General features: G+C 31.9%; 1 long non-coding RNA gene across 1 annotated transcript; it reads right to left on the bottom strand.

Moving 5' to 3' along the window:
* Positions 1-9,927: 9,927 nt before the first annotated feature.
* Positions 9,928-11,842, bottom strand: LOC113785868 (uncharacterized). The gene is made up of 3 exons (XR_003472055.2): positions 11,192-11,842; positions 10,349-10,416; positions 9,928-10,188 (listed from the first exon to the last, which is right to left on the bottom strand). It is a non-coding gene; the product is annotated as an uncharacterized lncRNA (long non-coding RNA).
* Between the last annotated feature and the right edge of the window lie 213 nt (positions 11,843-12,055).

The raw sequence follows: 12,055 nt of genomic DNA, 5'->3' as shown, positions 1-12,055 counted from the left end.
AAGTGAATACGAACTAAGTATTTTAAAGATTTAAATTGTTTTTTTTTAAAGTCAATATTATTATTTTTTTTAGAATGAAGAATAAACTCGTAATCTCTTTATTACTTTACTTCCTAACTTACTCATCTCAACTATTAAATCAACTTTATATTCTCTTATATCATTATAATCTCATATAAACTTCACTTATTCTCTAATTCTTGAATTGAGATGTGATGTTAGAACACTTACAAGATCCTCTATAGTGGGGGTGATTAGCTTACATTTATGAATTTACATAATGAATAATAATTATCTCACATTTTCATTTTCCAACAATCTAGATACATATTCATTCATCTCTTAAAATGTTTCATTTCAATTTTACAACCTGAATTAATATTTATTATTGATGAAATATATAATTGATTCCCAACATTTTGTACCTCGCTTTTTCTCTATTTGGTTAATTAGATGGATATATTTATTGAATTTTTTTATTCATATATTTGAATAGATTTTTTAAAAAAATTAAGACATATAAGTGAATTTATAAGAAGATTATAAGTTTGATTTTCATCTTTAGCAAAATATCTAATAATATTAACTATACTAATTATTGAAAAAATAAAATGTTATGAATATCTTAATTATTTGATGGATGCCCATTTTATTGAATAGATGGTTCTTACCGTTAACAATAATAATCTAACATAAAGATAGAAGGAGGGAGAAGAAGAGAGGGAGAAGATGAAGAACCCTTGGCTAGGGTTTCAGAACCAAAATGAACAAAAAACTTGAAGTAATAGAGTTACAATAAGTATATATACTAGAGAATATAAATATCTAAAATACTCTTACTACTAATATATAACAATATTATCTCACATTTCCCTTTCATACTCACGAGAAAATTAGTAATTTGTAAGGAAGATGAGACAAACGGTAGACTAATGGTTTCATATTGAAGATGTGCATTCATGAAAGACTGAGTTATGAGCAATTTGAATAACACTCTTATTATCGCGGTGCATCAGAGTTGGCTCAGAAAGAGAGATACAAATATCAAATAAAAGTCAATGTAACCAAATTATTTCAGTAGTAGTGGACGCCATAGTGCGATACTCAACTTTTGTAGAAGAGCGAGAGACAAGTCACATTTCTTACTCTTCCAAGAAATAAGAAAGTCTCAAAAAAAGATACAACATCATGTGGTGGACTTACAACATGTGGTGTCACCAGCCCAATCATCATCAGAGTAAGCACATAACTCCAATGAGGAAGATGATGGAAAGAGAAGACTTTGAAATTGAGTTCTTGAAGATAACAAAGAATATGAAGAACAACTGCTCAATGTATTGTAGTGGGAGAAACAACAAACTGACTAACAACATAAGCAATATCAGGCCTGGTAATCGTAAGATGCACCAACCTTCCAACCAAAGTACGAATACAAAGTGAGATCTGGTAAAGGAATCATCTGAGGGAGCATATTTCACATTCAACTCAAGAGGAGTATATGCTGCTCTAGTATTAGAAATATGAACTTTCTTGTAAGGCCCATAGTTTTAAATTCTAATTTATGTATTTTGGTGTGTTTTTATGTTGAACTCTGAGGCATTTTAGCCAAGTTATTAATATTTTGTGAGTTTAATGCCAAAAATATCTTTTTGGAACTCCGATTAAATTTATTCGTCGAGGAATAATTTTATTGATTTACGATTAATCTTTTGTCGAAAAGAAAATTTTCTGAGATATAGCGCTTTTCAGAAAAATTCATCTGCCAATTGAATTGCAGCGAGAAAAGATATTTTTCTGAAAAAGTGATTTGAGAAGTGATGTGTATTTTTGTTATTTTTATATATATATATATATATATATATATATATATATATATATATATATATATATATATATATATGAAAGAAAAGGGAAGGAAAAAAAAAAGAGAAAAGGAAATAGAAAGGAAGGGAAGGAAGAAAAGGAAAATTGAAAGAAAACACAAAATATTTTCCTCCTTCTAATGATTCTTCTTCTTCTTCTCCTCTGTTAGCGTAAAACCAAATCCACCCAAACTCAAAAATCCATTTCTCTTTTAGATCTAAGCTTCATTTCAAGAAGTGATAGAAGGGAAAGTTGTTCACCTCCACGCTACGGTGCTAGTGAACCAACTTTGGAAGCGACGACATGAGCGAGAATTTTACCGAAATTAACCGCGGTGCCGTAATCGTTGGTTAAAGCTGCCGTTAAGGTAAGGGCTCCTTCCAAACTTTTAGTTTGCATTTAGAGACTTATTTGTGGTTGTGTGAAAAATAAATTTGTTTGATTTGAAGTGTAGATTTAGGGAAAATGAATTTAATGCTTTTATGGGTGAAAGTTTGGAGTTGGGTTTTTGGTGAAATTGATGAGTGTTTTCGTGGAAAAGGAATTTGATTCATCTATGTGTCTTGTTGAGGAAAAGAAATTTGATATGTTTGAGTTGTGGTTTGTGAAAATTAGTTTGGCATGTGTTATGTTTGAGTTTTGTGAAAATTTGTGGTGATTGATGATTGAACTTGGTGTGGATTTTGTGGTTTTTGAATTGATCGAATTTAATGTAAATTGTGAATTAAATTTGATGTGTGTGGTGGAAAATAAATGTTTTAGTATGCTCTGTGTGGAATTTGAAAATCGTTAAAGTTAAATGAGTATTAAAAATGGGGAATCTTTTAATATATGCATTTACTTAATGATTGTCGTAAAAATCGTTAGAGTTAAATGAGTATTAAAAATGGGAAATCTTTTATTATCTGCATTTTACTTAATGATTGTCGTGGATAGAGTCAGAGTATGCTCATGCATTTCATTGTACATGACGATCGGATGGGCCATGGTGATAGTGGTGACTGGATGGGCCATAAGATAATGCCATGTGATTTGTTGGTTCATCTTATCCTTGCAGCGATTGTTGCGTCGTGTAAGGTCCGCGATAGACTACACATTTTTGGTAAATCATGTTGACCCGTGATAGGTGGCATCTTGGTAAATAGTACCTCGACCTGTGATAGGCGGTACATTTACGATTTACGTTTTTAGTAAATCATGCTGACCCGTGATTGGTAGCACATCGATAATTTAGTACTTTGGCCTGTGATAGGTGGTACGATTATGATTTACGGCCCTTCGAGGAGGGTTTTGATTTAATGTTATGATTACGTATGTAAACTCAAGTGGTTGTTGTGTTTGTGCCATAATTGCCAAGTGTGATTGTTTTGGATTTGTGTGTAAGTGTTGATTGATGCAAAACCTTTTCGAAACTCAAGTTGTCGTTGTGATTGTGCCATAATTGCTAAGTGTGATTGTTTGGATTTGTGTTGAAGTGTTGATGGATTGTGAAACCTCTTTAAAAGCTGATTTTTGCTGTTTTCTGATGTGTATTCGAATACAAGAGGCTTGTACTCTAATACAGATGTTCTAATTTGGCTATTGACTTATGAAACAGCTGTGTAGTCGAATACACTGAGCTTGTAGTCGAATGCAATCATCCTGTTTTTGCTACTAACTTCTGAAACAACCTTGAATTCGAATACAGAGATGATGTATTCGAATACGACAATGCAATTTTGTTTAAAACTCCATTTTTCAACTTTGATTATGCATGGTTAACATATGGAAACCCTTTCAAGGTGCATGCTAAGTTGAAAGGCCATTTTATGCATTTGAAATTTAAATGTTATGTGTTATTTGTTAATTTCGATTGGTGACCCTTTACAACTATTGTGGAAATCTGGGCTTTGCCCTCAGATGAGAACCAGGATCTTCCCACCGGTTAGTACCATGTAGATGGGAAGGTAGTTGGACACACCTGACTGGAGCTGTGTCAGGAGGATCTTGCGGGGTGCGTGGAGATCACTCGGGTCGTATAGTTTTTTTGTAGTATGATCAAATTAGACGGTTGTGATGTGTCCATGTACCTCTTTTTGATGTGACGTGTGGGGAGTTAAAATTCTTGGGGCAGTGCTTTTGTACAGGTCTACCGAGAATACCCCCAGGGGTATGAGCTATGTCTGATAGGCCTCATAGCCTCGGTGTATTTTGATGTTTGAATACTTTGGATTTTTATTTCAAAAATTATTCTGTTGCTTGTAAATATTTGTTGATTTTGTTGTTATGTTACGACTTAAATATTTATCCAAAAGAATTTCCTTCTTTATTTCTTTGTTTTTATGAATTTGTTTTAAAAAAGAAAATACACTCGCGCTGTTAAAAATCGAGGTGTTACATTTCTCAAGAATGTTGGCAATGTACTTGGATGGAGAAAGAAGGTAGCCTCTAGAAGAGTAGGCAACTTCAATTCCCATGAAATATCAAATAGTTCTCTCAAGTCCTTCATCTCAAACTGTTTAGCTAATTATAATTTTAACTCATTGATTCCACTAACATCATCACCTGTAATAATCATATCATCAACATACAAAGAAAGTATAATGCGACCATAAGTGATGGACCTTATAAATAATGCAGAATCATATTCACTAGAGCGGAAACTAAGATAAGTGATTACAGTAGAGATTTTTTCAAACCAAGCTCGAGGAACCTATTTAAGACCATATAGAAATATTTTTTAACTTACACATTTTCCCCTGATTATGAAAAACTCTTGTAAAGGGACCATATAGACTGATTCAAGAAGCTCACCATTTAAAAAAATCATTTTTGACATTCATTTAGAAAATATCCCACTAACAAACAGATGCAACTGTAATAAGAGTATATATAGTGGTTATCTTGGCTATAAGAGCAAAAGTTTTTTCATAATCCATACCATATTATTGAGAGAATCCATTAGCAACAAGACGTATTTTGTAGCGCTCAACTGACCTATCAATCTTTGTTTTGATTTTGTATACTCAACAAGACCCACTAGCACCCTTTCTAGGAGGAAGATGTATTAATTTCCTAGTTTATGTTTTATGCAATGTAGAGAGTTCGTCTATCATATCATGTTTCCAAAAAGGAACAAGAATAATCTATTTATAAGTAGAGGTCTTAGACAAATTATGAATAGAGGTTAAGAAAGAAGCAAATGAAGTTGAGTAAGTGGAATAAACAAAATCAGTTAATTGAGTAGACATACGATGATGCGAGGGATAATGAAGAGACGGAGGATCAACAATCGCATATGAGGTGGTTGAACAACCAGGATGGCAAGATAGATGTTATCATGTGGAGTATTAGTATTTGTTTTGTAATTATCAACATTAAAATCACTAAAAGTGTTATCATTAGGACCAAACGAATCAATATGAGTTAGTTCTAAACTCTTAGTAATATGATAATCAAAGGAAACCGAGTAAAAGGGGATGTACTCAAGAAAAACAATATTACGAGAAACAAAAAGTTCTCTTGAATGATGATCATAACAATGATAACTCTTTTGACCATCCCTATAATAAAATAAAATAAAATAAACACATGGCAGAACGAGAAGACAACTTATTGTGCTATACATGTGAATGAAAAAAAAAAAAAAACAAGTAGAACCAAAGACTTTCAAAGAAGAGTAATTAGGGATAAAAGCATACATGAAACAAAAACACTTTTATTAAACGGTAAATTTTAAAATTTAACAAGTTTATAACCACGACAATATGAAATATCACATGTTTGTAACTTTCTTAAAGCTCCAATAGAAGTTGAATATTTTAATCTAAAAGCAAGAGCATGTAACTTTATAAAAACTAGAAGACAGATAATTCAAGCAAAAACTAGATAATAAGTCAACAATGGTTGTTGAGCTGCAATATATCTAGGACTCGCAAGTCATCCAAAACATAAAAGTCCCCTTATTTATGGCTTGTCCCAAAAGTAAAAATAGTAAGAACTGTTTCTCCCAAAACTCACTGGGAACTGAAGCAGACAACATAAGAGAACGAATCTCAATAATATGACAGTCTTTCATTTTAGAAACTCTATTTTGTTGAGGAGTATCTACACAAGATGTCTGGTAGAGGGTGCCATCATAAGCAAGTAGTTCAAATAATTTATTAGAGGTATATTCACCATCTAAATCACAACGAAATCACTTTATAACAGCATTATGTTGAGTTTTGACCATAACACAAAACATATGATAAATGTCAAAAAAATTCAAACTGATTTTTCATAAGATAAACCCAACAATAACAAGTGTAATCATCAATAAATATAATATAATATCTAGATCAATCTTTGGTGAGAATCGATGGTGGACCCCAAACATCAGAGTGAACAATATCAAATGGCATATATGAAACATAAACACTTTTACTAAATAGTAAAACTGAAAATTTAACAAGTTTACAACTACAACAATATGAAATATCACAGGTTTGTAACTTTTTTAAAGTTTTGGTAGAAGCCAAATATTTTAATCTAGAAGCACAAACATGTCCATGGCGAGAATGTCATAAATAAAAACTAGAAGACGAATAATTCAAGCAAAAACTAGATAATAAATCAACAATGGTTGTTGAGGCTGCAATATATCTAAGACTTGCACGTCATCCAAACATAAAGTCTCCCCTGTCTATGATTTGTCCCAATCAGCATCCCGGAATGTGGATCATGCTCACATTAAGAAATGAAAGAAAATATAATTGAATAACAAAAATCACATAGTTGAATAACAGAAGCAAGACTCAGAGTGAGATTATGAATATAATAAACATAAAAATAAAAATTAATAATAATAATAATAATAATAATAATAATAATAATAATAATAATAATAATAATAATAATAATAATAATAATAATAATAATAATAATAAAAGTCAAGTTAGGTGTGCAGACAAAATCCATGTTTGCTAATGGCATATGAGTGCCATCAGCAATCATAATCGATAAAGACGAGGCATGATTCATAGACACAAAAGAGTTATCTTCATATGGTGAGATGTACCTATGGAAGGAGATATACTTAACACACTATAGAAGTTCAAACATTTATTAGAGGAGGAAGACATGGCATGCAATTGAGTGACAAGAAGTTTTTGGAGTTATTCTGTAATATCATATATTTGGGAAACAATATCAAAAGAGTATATTGAACCAGAACTAAAGCCAACTATATAAGGAGTAGAAGCAATAGCATTGGATAATGACCCCCTAAAATTTTCTTATCTTTTGTAATAATGTAAAGATGAATTTGAAAAGGCAATAATAGAAAGAGCGTTTTTTTTTCTCTCTCTATTTTTCCTATTCTATTATATTTGAAAAAATCATAATCTTGTTTTGTTTTATTTCAAATAGATTAATGATCCGTCATTAAATGGCTAAACAGTTTAACTAAAACCATAAACAACTTGAATCAATAATTAACTAACGTAGATGGTGAAGTGATCAAACATAAATCGGTACTGAATTAAAAATAAATAAATAAATAAAATAAAATAAAAAATTGGAAGCTACTAGAAAATTTAAACGATGACGACAATGACTTGTTCAGTTTAGCCTATAGTAATTTTTCAAAGTTGGACTACACAAGACCAAGTCTTGGTCAATATTGATACTCATTACATATACAAACTCTAAAACCAGTAGGAGGCAACGTGTACTTAATTAGTTACTTGTCTTACAAAATAAACTAACGTGTAACATGTCAAGCAAATTCGCTTATTGACAAGTTTACCAAAGACTTATATGAAGAAAAGTCAGCCCTGATTCAAAGTACTATAAAAATGTTTAAGGTATCGGATTTATTATCATGCAATAATATTTGAAATGGAACCATTCGTTATATTTATCATAGTAGCTGTCTGCATTTTCGTTTTAGTTGTAATATTAAGTTTATTGTGCCGAGTAATGGGAGTCCGACCAACATATGGAAGTGGAGGTGGTTTTGTACACCACAACCACCACCATTTTGACGGCCACCACAATCACCATCATTTTGATGGTGGAGCGACGGGTGGGGTTATTGGGGGTATGGATGGTGGCGGTGGTGGTGTGGGAAGCGGCGGTGGAATAGGAGGAGGAGGAGGAGCGTGTTAAATTCTAAAATAGTTGCATATACGCTTTAGAACTATTCCAATGTTTTAGGGAAGTTTATTATTAATTGCTTTTTTTTGTTACACTAGTTCTCATTCTTTTTGTTTATTTTGAGTTGGTATTTTGTTAATTCTCAAAATAAATAAACATCTTTATTATTATAATTTTTATGTACAAATATTTAATTGATGTCGCCATTTATTTTAGAATATATTTTTATATTATTTATGTTGTGGTTAAATAGTACATACCAATACAGACTTAAAAAAAATAGTACATACCAATAATTTGTTCCATATACAATTAGTAGAAAATAAAAGAAGATTATAGTATTAAGTTCTAAATCTCATGGCAAGCTAACAAAAACAGAGACAAACCCTGGGAACAAAAATAGAATTTTCCCGATTAAATGGAGAGATTTAAAATTGTGTTCATATATAATTATCTCTAATTTTATAAATACCAATTATTTATTTCCTATATCAGTAAATTCCCAAATAGATTCAACATCAAAATTAAATAAACTTATCACAACAGTATTTTGTATAAATTCAAGAAATCCAACATTTAGAAACAGATGTGGAAGTACTTACTCATCATAAATATATATACCAAAGACAGACTCACTTTATAAACAATCTTAAACAAAAACATATCTAACTTGGATTTCAAGCTGCACTAAATAGGGATTTCTTATACTCCAATACCAAGAACATGTTTATACTGTTAAGAGGGGAAAAAGAACAAAAGCATTCCTGAATGTATGCTTTTCTAAATTCAGACATAAGTAAGACTAAGAGATGATAAAATAATAATGATAGAATTGTAATAAACACAAAATAGTAAATCTAGTAACCTTTCTCATTAAAAACTTTCCTCTAAAATATATCTTCAACACATGATAAAATGATAACTTCTCTCATTTCTCCTCTTTAACTTGGGTTTTGTTTATGATAAGCTCTTCCTTAGCTTCAGTTAACAAGTGACCTAGACCAGATGCTGAGGTCAAAGATGCCTTCAATATGCTTAGACACAGCAACAACACAACAATACTAAAATAATCAATATGGTCCTCCCCAACACATGACACTACCTCCCTTCCACATGTATATTCTCTCTCTCTAACCGAATTCCCTATCATTCAGGCTCACATAACTAACTAATTCATTCTCATACATGGCCATACTTACCATCTGTCATAGGTGAATTGGAAACCAAAGCAAGCTTAATCCAAGACCAATTCGGCATCCAATACCACTACTAGAAAAACTGTTTATAGTGTCGGCTTAAACCGACGCTAAAGAGCAACGCCGACGTATGTTGGCCGTATGTTGCTCAATGCATTCCTTGGTGCTTTTAATAACCCTATTTTGGATCAGCTGCAAATGAATAACACAACACAAATATCTTAATGGAGTTGAAATTTAATAAAAAATTAAGAACCACCATGAGTGCTGAAGCAAAATATATTGATGCTTACCTGCCTCCTAAGAATTGCCAAACTCTTAGTATGCATGGGGGACTATGGAAGGACTCCATTTGAATGAGGAAGGCCAAGGATACCACAAATCAGAGTCTAAAGACTTACCATAGAGATAAATTTGATAACCATGTCAAGAAATTTTATAAAACTTGGAATAGCTCAAGGCCAAATTCTAGGAAGCAAACAAAACATACCATTATTTCAAGTAGGAAAACGTCATAATGGTAAGTAAATGGCTTTTGAAGGTTGAATTCTTTCTGTTGTGCTATCATGAAAGCTGGAATAATTGCCCCAAATATATAACTCAAGGGTACCTTCCATATATCCTGTAGTTTGTTTGTAGTAACTCTAAATGGATATTAGAACTTACCTAAATTAAAATGATTACAACTTATGTTTCACAGTATTGAACATCCACATATAATTTAACAAAATCAACAGAACTATGACTACAATGTACTTTGCTAAGCATGCTGAGCCAACTATGTATTAAAAGAATGCACTTTGGATGGAGAGAAAAATGTAACAAGAGTATAATAACAAACAGTACCTTCACTACTGTCCGGTGATAGAGAGATGCAGGGTTCCATGAAAGTGGACAAAACAACCTTCTAGAACACCATTTGGAACTTTTTCTGGTATTACGTAAGATATTGCAATCCACAACACTACCATCATTGCAGCCCCATAATCAGCAATAAAGCCTCGTAGCCTCCCTGCATTGAAATCCAAAATAAAGTTCAATGGAGTTAATAAGGTAAATAAAAGTGTAATTGACAGACAAAGAACATTTGCTTAAGGTTTAATGTTATATAATAATGTGAAGTGGCAACTACTCCCAAAGGAAAAATGAGTGCAAGTAATTCATTTGTATACCGTCATTGGAATTGAAATTCCTCTAAAAGATTTTCTGCCTTGGGGGTGCCGAACTCACTTATCAGTCCCTGCGGTTCAAACAAGTTTTGGTCAAGTTGATTGTCAAATTCATTCACAGTCTATTTAATTTTTTTACTAGCAATTAGAGGAAACAAGCAACACCTTTATTAGCATTCAAAATAACTCTCCTGCAGTTCTAGTAAATCTAGTGATAATAGTGCAAGAATTAAAAATTGCAAGTATAATTAACAAGACTGATGTCCATACACAAAACCTGCAACACTGATATATGATCATGAAAGTTAGATATGTACTTGTGATTTAGGAAATGTAAAAAAAAAAAAAAAGTTATGAAAAAACAAAAATAAAAATTAGCACACTAGCGTGCGCTTGCCCAACGCTAAACAGACGCTAACTAACGTCGTTGTCGGGAGTTGATGCTAAATTTGGAAGCTAAAAACATTTTTTCTAGTAGTGTAGCACATCTCATCTCGAGTTTGGGTTAGAAGGTGGGTTAGACCATTTGTTAGAGCTGATGTTGAGGTCAAAGCTGCTTTCAATTTGCTTAGACCGTGCACCAATTCAACATTTTAAAATTAGCAACATCTACATTACTTGCTAGTAAATCCATCTATTAAGAATAACAACACAACTGTTACATCACTAATGATATAAAAAATTTCAGGACATAAGTTTCAAATTAACTCATCATCATCTCACAACTTGTTAGAGATAAAGGTTTAAAATAATTTATAAAGAGAAACACTTATCACCTTTTAATTCGGTTTTGTAAGGATGAATTAAATAAATAAATATATTGATATTCAAAATACTTATTCATACCTCTTTGACACCAAGGAAGACAACCTTTTCAATCACGTTACTAGGAGGAGTTTCTAAACGATTGAGTAATGATATAGGAAATTGGAGACATTGGTTCTGCAACCATATCATTTGTGGCTGTGAACAACGTGGGTCCCTTGACATAACCTTCTTGAGTTTCCTTAGTTGATTTGGGATCACCTAATTTCAACCTTGTACAAGTTTCCTTAAGAATATTAAATACCCTAAATCTATAAGTTATAGAGAATTGATCATGAATGATACTTTCTCCAAAACTACGTTGACAATAACAATAATAGGATGAAGCATATGGTTCAACAATTGGTAATATTTCGTTGCTTAACTTGAATTGTGAAGCTATGTGAGGATCAATAAGCTAGTTCCTTACTTCATTTGACATCAAGTACTTATATGTATCCAAATCGGCTATGCTTTTGTACAAATTATCAATGGTTCAGACAAGATTTTCCTCCTAACATGCGAACTACACCTCCCAAAGGAAAAGTAAGAAAACTAAAAAGAAAGTCTGCAAAATCTTCTTCCCCTTGAGAAAATAATATCTCACCATCTGTTTTTCTCATAAATATTTCACCTTGATTTTGATGCTACTATTATTTGGAATGTCACAAGGGATGAAACTTGTCTCCTCAAGGGATGGTTCTTTTCCTAAGAACAAATCAGTCATAAATGACTTGGACAATAAAAAACAAAACAATTAAAAAATTAATTGCATATAGTAAATAAGTGGAATAAAAGAATTAGATTATTGGACAAATTTGTCTTTAAGAGATGCCAACTTCTTGTAACCACCGGTCTCATAACACAATGTCTCATAGCTAGCGAATATCTAAAATATGATCTGAG

Source organism: Cicer arietinum, chromosome 3, assembly GCF_000331145.2.
Source record: "Cicer arietinum cultivar CDC Frontier isolate Library 1 chromosome 3, Cicar.CDCFrontier_v2.0, whole genome shotgun sequence".
Taxonomy (NCBI): Eukaryota; Viridiplantae; Streptophyta; class Magnoliopsida; order Fabales; family Fabaceae; genus Cicer; species Cicer arietinum.
Note: the sequence above shows the minus strand (reverse complement) of the source record. Positions and strands in the feature narration are given on the sequence as shown.